This window comes from Rhipicephalus sanguineus, chromosome 8 (assembly GCF_013339695.2).
Source record: "Rhipicephalus sanguineus isolate Rsan-2018 chromosome 8, BIME_Rsan_1.4, whole genome shotgun sequence".
NCBI classification, from domain to species: domain Eukaryota; kingdom Metazoa; phylum Arthropoda; class Arachnida; order Ixodida; family Ixodidae; genus Rhipicephalus; species Rhipicephalus sanguineus.
This window is the reverse complement of record NC_051183.1, coordinates 48,923,524-48,932,962: the sequence shown is the minus strand read 5'-3', so window position 1 is coordinate 48,932,962 and position 9,439 is coordinate 48,923,524. Positions and strand designations below refer to the sequence as shown.

The 9,439-nt window shown below is 49.3% G+C and overlaps 1 pseudogene; it reads left to right on the top strand.

Moving 5' to 3' along the window:
• The first annotated feature begins 904 nt into the window (after positions 1-904).
• LOC119403210 (uncharacterized) lies at positions 905-6,259 on the top strand (annotated as a pseudogene).
• Positions 6,260-9,439: the final 3,180 nt, after the last annotated feature.

The following is a 9,439-nucleotide window of genomic DNA, read 5'->3' as shown; positions in this document are numbered from 1 at the left end:
ATCTTGTCCGTGAGCGAAAAATGGAAAAAGCTGCAAATAAAATAAATAATAAAAATGTTGGGTCCGAGTGAGAATCGAACCCAGGCCGTCTGCGTGGCAAGCAGGTGTTCTACCACACAGCCACGCTTTTTTTCTTTCTTTATTGCCTATGTACATACATACAGCATTTATTTTTTTTTGTTCTTTGTACGGTACCACACAGCCACGCCTCTGCTTGGAGCTGCATTGAAAGTAACTTTCATGCTTCCCAAAAATACGTGTCCTGTATACAGATGTCACAGTACGAGATGTAATATCGAAGTAATATTGCGTGGTACAAGCGTACATTGTCATCGGGCGTCACACCATGTCAATATCATAACGACTTCGTGGTTTAAAGAGAGCCACCCATTAAAAAAGGCACACACATTACTGCGCGTATTCCCTTAGGACCACGTAGTGGGTGCATCGCAACATCGAAAAAGTTTCTCGCGCATAATTGCTCCTGGTTTAGAGCATGCTACCCATTACATAAGGCACACACCTTAGTGCGCGCATTCTGTTAAACACTCGTAGTGTTCGAACTGCGCACTAGGAACAGAATATCGCTATCGCGTTCAACTCTTAAACGCGAAGCTTAGGCGTCCCCCAATTTTTTCAAATTCGTTCATCCAATTGCGTCGGCCGTATATCTCTGCTAACGCCCGTTGGTCTGCTAACACCCGTTGCTAACGCCACGCAGCCTAACGAAAAGCTTAAAGAGTGTTGTAGCGTGACGTCACATATCACTGCGCACCCAGTGGGCGCATTCCTGTGCGACCGTTCACGTGGTTCTGCGCCTATATATGGTGTGCCTTCTAATAAACTTATCAGTCGCTTCTTGGTATGCTGTCTGCTTCTCACGTTATTATACTGGCGACGAGGATGGGATCCGCCTCCTTGCACTAGCTCAGTACGGAGCAGGATTTCGGAAGGTCGGCGGTCGACAGCCACGGACCAGAACAACAGCAGCCATGGCCTGGGGCGTTTGAACTCGGCGGCGCTACCTTCGGCAAGACGCAACGCAGTCGTCGGGGAAAGCAACCCGATAAGTATACTGCACTTTTACTGAACAATGGCGCGACTAGGCAAGCTAGGCGAGTTCGACGAGAAGGATCAGAATTTCGAGTCCTATCTGGAGCGTTCTGAGCACTTCGTCACCGCAAATGACATCAAAGAGGAAAAGAAGCTCGCAGTATTCATGAGCCTGATAGGACCACGAACGTACGAGGTGCTCAAGTTTGGTAGTACCCGCGGTTCCTGGGGACAAGTCCTTTGAAGAGGTCACAGTGCTGTTGAAGAAACACTATAGCCCACAGTGCTCGGTCATTGCCGAACGTTGCAAATTTAACAAGCGAGCACAAGAAGAGCAGGAAAGCGTCGAGGACTTCATAGTGGCATTAAAGCATTTAGCAAGGAAGTGCGATTTCGGTCAGTTTCTGCAAGACGCGCTGCGAAACAGGATAGTGGCAGGCATAAGACGCAAGGAAACGCAACTCGCCCTATTTGGTGAAGAAGATTTAACCTTCGAAAAGGCGTGCAAGATAGCCCTGGACAGAGAGCAGGCTGCGCGACGGACAGCGTTACTTCATACAGAAGGCAAGGAAGCGGCTTTGGATGCCATGGCGATAAGAGGAAAAGAAAGCGAAAAGAAATGGAAGCATCGGAAGTTCAAGGAAGCCAAGCGAGTTTGCGAAAGATGTGGCAAGGCTCATGCGGCTAGTGTTTGCTGGTATAAGAACGTGCAGTGTAACAGCTGTTCTCAAATCGGCCATCTACAGAAGATGTGTCCACGTAATCGCAGAGACCTCAACGGGGCAAACGTGGTGGACTGCTCTGATAGTGACTCCGAATTAGATGTTTACCATGTTATCAATACAGTGCGTTCTGGATATGAAGTGCAACTAAACGTTGCAGGGCGAGACCTCTGCATGCAGATTGATACGGGAGCAGCTGTAACACTAATTCCTGACAGTGTGAGGCTGAACGCATTTCCTCACGTCCAAGTGCGAGCCATCTCGAGTCACCCTAAAGACATACACAGGGGAACCTGTTCCAGTAAAGGGACAATGCAACGTTTCTGTTACGATGGGAAAAGTCTTTGCGACTACCCGCTATTATCGTCAAGGATCACGGCAAGCAACTGCCATTGCTGATGGGGCGAAGTTGGCTTGAGAGGCTCGGGCTTGACTGGAAAAGTGTGTTTGCTATGAATGTAAGCGACTCTCGCAAGGTAGAGGCGGTGAAAAAAAAGTTTCCATGGGTGTTTGCCAAGCAACCCGGCAAAGTAAAAAGCTATCAAGCACAGATAGCTCTAAGCCAGAATTGTACACCTATTTTTGGCAAGGTCAGAAACGTCCCATTTGCGCCTCGAGATAAAGTGGAAGGCGAGCTAGAAAGGCGGTGTTATTCGCCCGGTAAATTGGAGCGATTGGGCCACGCCAGTAGTCGTAATCCAAAAGAAAGATGGTTCACTAAGGTTGTGCGGGGACTACAAAGTCACCATTAATCCTGTGTTAAAGACCGACCACTACCCATTGCCTAGACCGGAAGATTTGTTCTCTGCTATAGCTGGCGGCAAAGTGTTTTGTGTGTTGGATCTTTCGGCCGCGTATCAGCAGATTCCGCTCACTGCCGAGTCCCGACCACTACTAACGATTAATACGCACAGGGGGCTGTTCGAGTTCCAGCGCTTACCATTTGGGGTAGCCAGCGCGCCAGCTATTTTTCAGTCCTTCATAGATGAGGTGCTCAAAGGCATACCGCACGTGGGATGTTACATAGACGACGTCATCGTGTCGGGAAAAGACGTCGCCGACTGTCAAAAGACATTGGAACTAGTCCTGCAGCGGCTTAGTGACTACAACGTGACACTGAAAGAGGGAAAGTGCCGTTTTTTTTCAGAGCACTGTGACTTATCTCGGTCACACTGTGTGCGCCGAAGGCATCTATCCTACAGAAGAAAAGATAAAGGCGATCACAGAAGCGCCAGAGCCCACTTGCCAAACAGAGCTGAAGGCTTATCTAGGCATGCTAACCTTTTATGCAAAGTTCTTAAGTAACCTTGCCTACGTGGCAGAGCCATTGTACCGTCTGTTGCGCAAGGTCGAAAAGTGGTCGTGGACACGGAAGTGTAGCGAAGCTTTTGCTTGTACGAAACTCTTACTTGTGAAGAGTAATGTGCTTACTTTTTACGATGTGGCGATCCAATTGCTATGACATGTGATGCTTCGTCGTATGGATTGGGTGCTGTCATTTTTCATGAGACCGCAGAGAGACACGAAAGGCCAGTGGCATTTGCATCTAGAACACTTACAGCAGCAGAGAAGAACTATGCTCAGTGCGAGCGCGAAGCATTAGCACTGATGTTCGGGTTAAAAAAATTCCACCGCTACTTGTATGGACGGGAGTTCACTCTTTATACAGATCATCAGCCGCTGCTCGGAATATTAGGCCACGACAAGCCGGTATCTGCGCTTGCTGCCGCTCGAATGCAAAGATGGGCAATTACCCTGGCAGCATACCAATATAAACTAAAATACCGAAAAGGAAGAAATGTTGAAGTGGCTGACGCTCTGTCTCGGCTTCCATGGCCTATTGTAGCGACTGATGAACCTTCCGAGTGTCTCTTGCTATTTGACAGCATGCCCCTCAAAGCGGATGACGTGGCGCGATCCACACGACGTGATCCCACATTGTCTCGCGTGACGCACTTTACTCTAAATGGATGGCCTTCAGAGTGCTCTGAAGCACTTAGACCATTTTATTCCCGGCGCGACGAGCTATCAGTAGAGCAAGAATGCATAACTTGGGGATCAAGGGTGATCATACCTGATAAGCTCCAGTTACAGGTCTTGCAGCTACTGCACGAGGACCACCCGGGAGCTAGTCGCATGAAAGCGTTAGCAAGAAGCTTTGTGTGGTGGCCTGGCCTCGACCTTTCGGTGGAGAACTACGTTCGACAATGTCAGGTGTGTCAGGCCGTCCAAAGAGCTGCCTCACCGGTTCCTTTGCAACCATAGAATTATCCCACAAGGCCCTGGCAACGCGTGCACGTCGACTATGCTGTAAAGGGCTCTCAGGCGTTCTTGGTTCTCGTCGATGCGTTCTCGAAATGGATCGAAGTCTCGCCTATGTCATCCACTACTGCTAACAAAACCATTGAGAAGCTACGTAGTGTGTTTGCCGCGTATGGTCTGCCAGAGGTACTGGTGAGTGATAATGGACCGCAGTTCATTTCCGAAGAGTTCGCGACATTCTTGAGTGTAAACGGTGTAAGGCATGTCAAGACACCTCCGTATCACGCGGCTTCTAACGGAGCGGCCGAGCGTTTAGTGCAGACTACCAAACAAGCACTGTCAAAGCATGTCTTGCAGGACAAAGCTAGCCACCAGAAACACGCATTTCGGGAATGTTTGGACAGCTATCTAATGAGTTACAGGAATACTCCGCACAGTACCACTGGCCAGACTCCGGCAGAATTATTTTACAGCGAAAGCTGTTATGAGATCATTTCACCGGCCGTTTTTGGCGCCGTAGTTGTCCGCCGCCACCGCCGCCGCCGGTGTCCGTAACCAGTATCGATCGAAATAAGAAAAAAACGAAATAAGAACATTCCAGGATGGAACGAGGTTCGAACCTGGGGCCCTCTGCGTGGGAGCCCAGTATTCAACCTCTGAGCCATGCCGGTGCTTGAAACTGCTTTGCAAAAGGTCCTATGCAGGCTTCATGTCGGGAAGGAACCAAATTAGCATATGCAATATAGCGTGGTAGAAGAGTAAAATAAGCTAAGCGTCGCACAACGCGAATTCTGTAACCAGGCGTCACACAATGCGAATTGCGCAACGAGTAGGTTGTGAAATGCTTCCAACCCCTTACAAAAATCTCTGCCATAATTCTTCGTCGTCATCAGGCACAGCATCAACAAAGTGCGCATAATGCCTTACATGCGTTTAGCAGGTACCACGGATCTCCGTAAAGTGACGAAAAATGGCACAGTGCCTGCTGCCCTACTTCTCAAAAATTAGAATGATTTAGAGCGTAGTGGGTTCCTCGCAAGTGCACTTGTATTGGTTGCCAAGGAAGCCTGTAAGCGCAGATCCATTTCCTCGGGGTCTCAGTAAAATTACAGTGCTTTATAGTGTAGTGGGTTCCTAGCAAGTGCACTTGGATTGGTTGCCAAGGAAGCCCATGAGCGCATGATCCATTTCCTCGGGGTCTCAGTAAAGTTCTTCGTCCCCCGGCCCCCGTCTCTCTCCCACGTCAACGTATGTTATACAGCATGACGGGAGAGGGAAATAGCGAGCGGGCGTCACCCAATGCAAATTACATAACTGGTGGGCCGTTTAAAGCTTCCAACCCATTACAAAGGGCTGAGCCATAATTCTTCATCGTCATCAGTCGTCGCGTCAACAAAGTGCACATAATGCCTTACAGACGTGTAGCTGGTGCCTCGCTTCTCCGCAGAATGACGAATAATGGCTTAGTAGGTGTTTCCAACTTCACAAAAATTGTGATTTATGGCGTAGTGGGTACCTCTCTAGTCTACTTGTATTGTAGCCCCAAGGGAGCTTACAACGGGCTCTAGAAACGCCGCTCTTCCAGCTTTCGCTGTGACTGTGCTGCGGTTTCAGCGCAGGCCTGGCGTTCTTTGAAAAGACAGCCGCGAGTAAAGCTATCATTGCTAAAACCAGATTTCGAGCTCTCAATGCGGGAGCAGCAGCAAGTACCAAAGTGCGAAAGGACATGTCGCGGGGGGGATTCTCGATGTTTTGCAGAGGGGGACTCTGTGTGGGTGAAGACTGTGCGAGGTGAAACAGTGTCGTGGGAAGATGGTGACGTGACACAGGTTATCAGTCCCGTAACCTATCTGGTGAAAGTGTCGCAGGCGGTGCGAGTTACGTATGCGGACCACATCAGAGCCCGCCATGGAAGCCCGGATTCTTCAAGCTGTCCGCAGGCCCAACCAGCTGCAACGGCATCCCAAGACACTACTCCGACGCTTCCCATGGCGTGTGGGCCAGTCGCCGGGTCGCCTCTCGCGAATCCATCCGCGACCGACACTGCGACGTCTCTTCTTCCGGAAACGGCATCGCCCACGGCCGGAACAGCTGCCTCCGGCTCGGCGGACCAGCCCGGTGCCGAAGACGCGCCACCGGCAGCCGAAATTCCAACTCTGCGTCGTAGTGCAGGTGTACGACATGCCCCGAACAGATACCAGTCCAGTGACTTTCGAAAGTAATCTGAGGGGGAAGGAGCGTTGTAGCGTGACGTCACATATCACTGCGCACCCAGTGCGCGCATTCCTGTGCGACCGTTCACGTGGTTCTGCGCCTATATATGGTGCGCCTTCTAATAAACTTATCAGTCGCTTCTTGGTATGCTATCTGCTGCTCACGTTATTACAAAGAGCTCCGCTTTTAAAAAAGTGTCTGCACTGCCTCAGGTGAAAACTTTTAGAGAATGTGCACTAAACAGCGCCAACAGGTTTCGCTTATGACTTTATGATAAGCAGTCTGCTAGGCGCGCGCTTGCCTTCATAAGTAAAATACGTATGTACACTATCCAAATGCAGCCGTAGTCTCAGATATCCTGCGCCGCTCAGCTGAGCTCACGAGGTGCCCTTACGTGCGAGGCGGTTCGGAGGCCTCGTCGTCGACTCCTTCTCTAGGGGCAGGTTGTGGGACGGCACCGCACCTGGTGTAAGTTGCCTATGCTTATAGCCTGCGTGCAATAAACGGCTTAAGTATTGGCGAGGTGCTTAAACATGGTCACAAGCTTACCTAAGAGTGGCGCGTACGGTGGGTAGCAAAAGTCACTGTCTGCGAAGTGCTTGCTGCACACGGTCGATGAAAGCGTGGGGCGCATTCCCATTCAGAGCTTGACGATCCACTCCTTCTTCAGCTTCGGATCCTCAGGGTAGTTGTGAAAGCTAACGCCTTTTTCACGAGCGGACGAAGTACACTGAGGCAAACAGCAGTACTTCCCTATTGCGCAGCACTCGCCGCGGAGACAAGCGGCCGCCGTTCTAAGAAACACAGCGCTCTAGTTCTAAATGAACGTTAAAAGCAGACCCATGGTTGTTGCAACAACGTAAGTAGCCACCATACGCAAGATAACCAATTGAACTGCTTTTTTGTTGAGATTTACCACAATGGTGGTTTCAACACGGCGCTGGGCCTACGTAGCAGATGAAAGCGCGCGAATCCCCGCTCTGACGTCATACAGGCGCCGTTCGCAGCGCCACCATCGGTCGCACACCAAGCCAATACTTAAATTTAGGAGCACGTTGTAGAACCCCAGGTGGTCGAAATTTCCGGAGCCCACCACTACGGTGCCCCTCAGAATCATATCGTGGTTTTGGGACGTTAAACCCCAACAATTATTATTAGTTGACTACGCACAGATACTGGATCGCTTGACTCTGCCAAGACGGTGCCAGCGCCACCACGTGACTGCGCTCCACCAATAAGAACGCGCCGACCTGATCGCCTGCCCTCGCTGCGCGGCTCAGGCGAAGTATGCTGCCTTTAGCTTTAATCATGTGGTTTAGAGGGCAGCGCTGTACACCAGAGAAGCGGAGTTCACCGAAGGTTTATATTTTGCATGGTGATGTTGCGCTCAATAGCTTGTTCATTAAAACACACGATACATGTTTCGTGGATCGAAAATGCAGATAGTGATATACACCTTGATATACGCATCGTTATGCACGATATGGAAACAATATGTACACTCTTAGAACAAAGGGAGTGCCCCGACGCCCTTTGCGAGAGTTTTGGCTTGTCCCGCTGGGCACTCCCTTTTCCGGGGTAAAACAGCTCCCTCTAGATAGGGAGTGATTCAACGCCTCCTCATGGAGTACAGTACTCCGTCTGCGATAGAGTGAAAGCACTCCTCCGAGGGAGTAAAGCTATCACGTTGAAACAGCTTTGAAATAAAATTAATCGAGCACAGAAAATGGCACATTCACACGCGCACACATTCACGCAACCAAAACACGTAGAGCGCTCGCAACCAAAACGCATACATTAGAGGATTTTAGTCTGTCCGGCACACCGCTATACGCAAAATGCTTTGCATGTACCAGAATACCGGGTGTGAACTGCGCATGCGCACGCCCGGTAAACATGGCCGTGCCGCCGAAAGCGATTGCCGTCCACCTCGAATCTATCAAGTGGCCATCGCGCGCTCTGTCGCTCGTTATCTCAGAACTGATGCTTATATTTGCTTTAGGTTCACGTCCTTAAGCTTCGACAGCAAGGTATTCGTGTCGATTCGGCACCGTTTTCGAGAACCATACTCAAATAATCAATGATGTAGGCTTAGCGAGTGACAATCCCGGAATCTCGGAGCTCATACATTATGTGTTTGTTATTTGTTTTTATCCTCCATAGCTGGCGCAACTTGACGTGGCGGCAGCGACGGCACACGCTATCCGGTAATGTGCTACGCCTTCGCTTTACCGAAATACTGGACAGACTAAAATCCTCTATTAAAACAGAACCTTCCCGCTCTCTTAGGGAGAGATGATTATGAACGCAGGTGCGATGTTAGTGAGCATTTCGCTACACTGTTAGTCAAATACTCGCTGGAATCCACGCCTGCAGGCAGGAAATCCGTTCAAATTACGGCCGCTGCTAGTCAATTCATTATGCGCCTCCGTAGGCGGCTCCCAGAGAAAGCAACACAATGCCTTGACGCGGCTTTTGCAAAATTTTAGTTTATATTATTCCTGGCTAGGTACGGCCTGCAGCGCTTACGTGTGGTGTCATGTCAATAGGCGACCCTAAAGCGGCTGCGAAAGAAAGAGTAATTTCGGCACTCGAACAGCATTTGACGGAACAATTTCTGTCATAATTGTCTCTAGGGATAATTAGAAAATAGACATCAATGTAAACACGCACATATGACTACACATTCAAATCGCACACGACACAGGAATCGAACTCATGACCCCAAGCACCGAAAGCAGACACTCTAACCACTACGCCACAGAGCCACTTTTTTTTTCTTTCATGGTATTTATTACAAACGTGTGTAATTAGCATACATAGCGAACAAAATAATCAAGGCGGCTTCTACCAGCGTACAAGCGTTACACAGAAGTCCTAAAAGGGTATTAAAGCTATACATTTCATGAAGAGTGGATACCAGTCCGGTTGAAACTCTAATTGTTCGTAAAAGTATTTTAGCTGAAGAGCCATTTGAATGAAATGCAACCGCGATGATACCATGGGTTCCGCATGCCGGTCTAACATGCGAGTTTTCCATAAACTGTGCATACCCATTAGTAATAGCATGTCAACAGCATAGAATGGCTTTTGGGTGGCATGAGATAACGTATGCTATATGAATTTAAATCGAGTTGTTTTTTAAAAGCCCTTTGTAGAACGTTCCAGAAGATCTATACAATGCCATA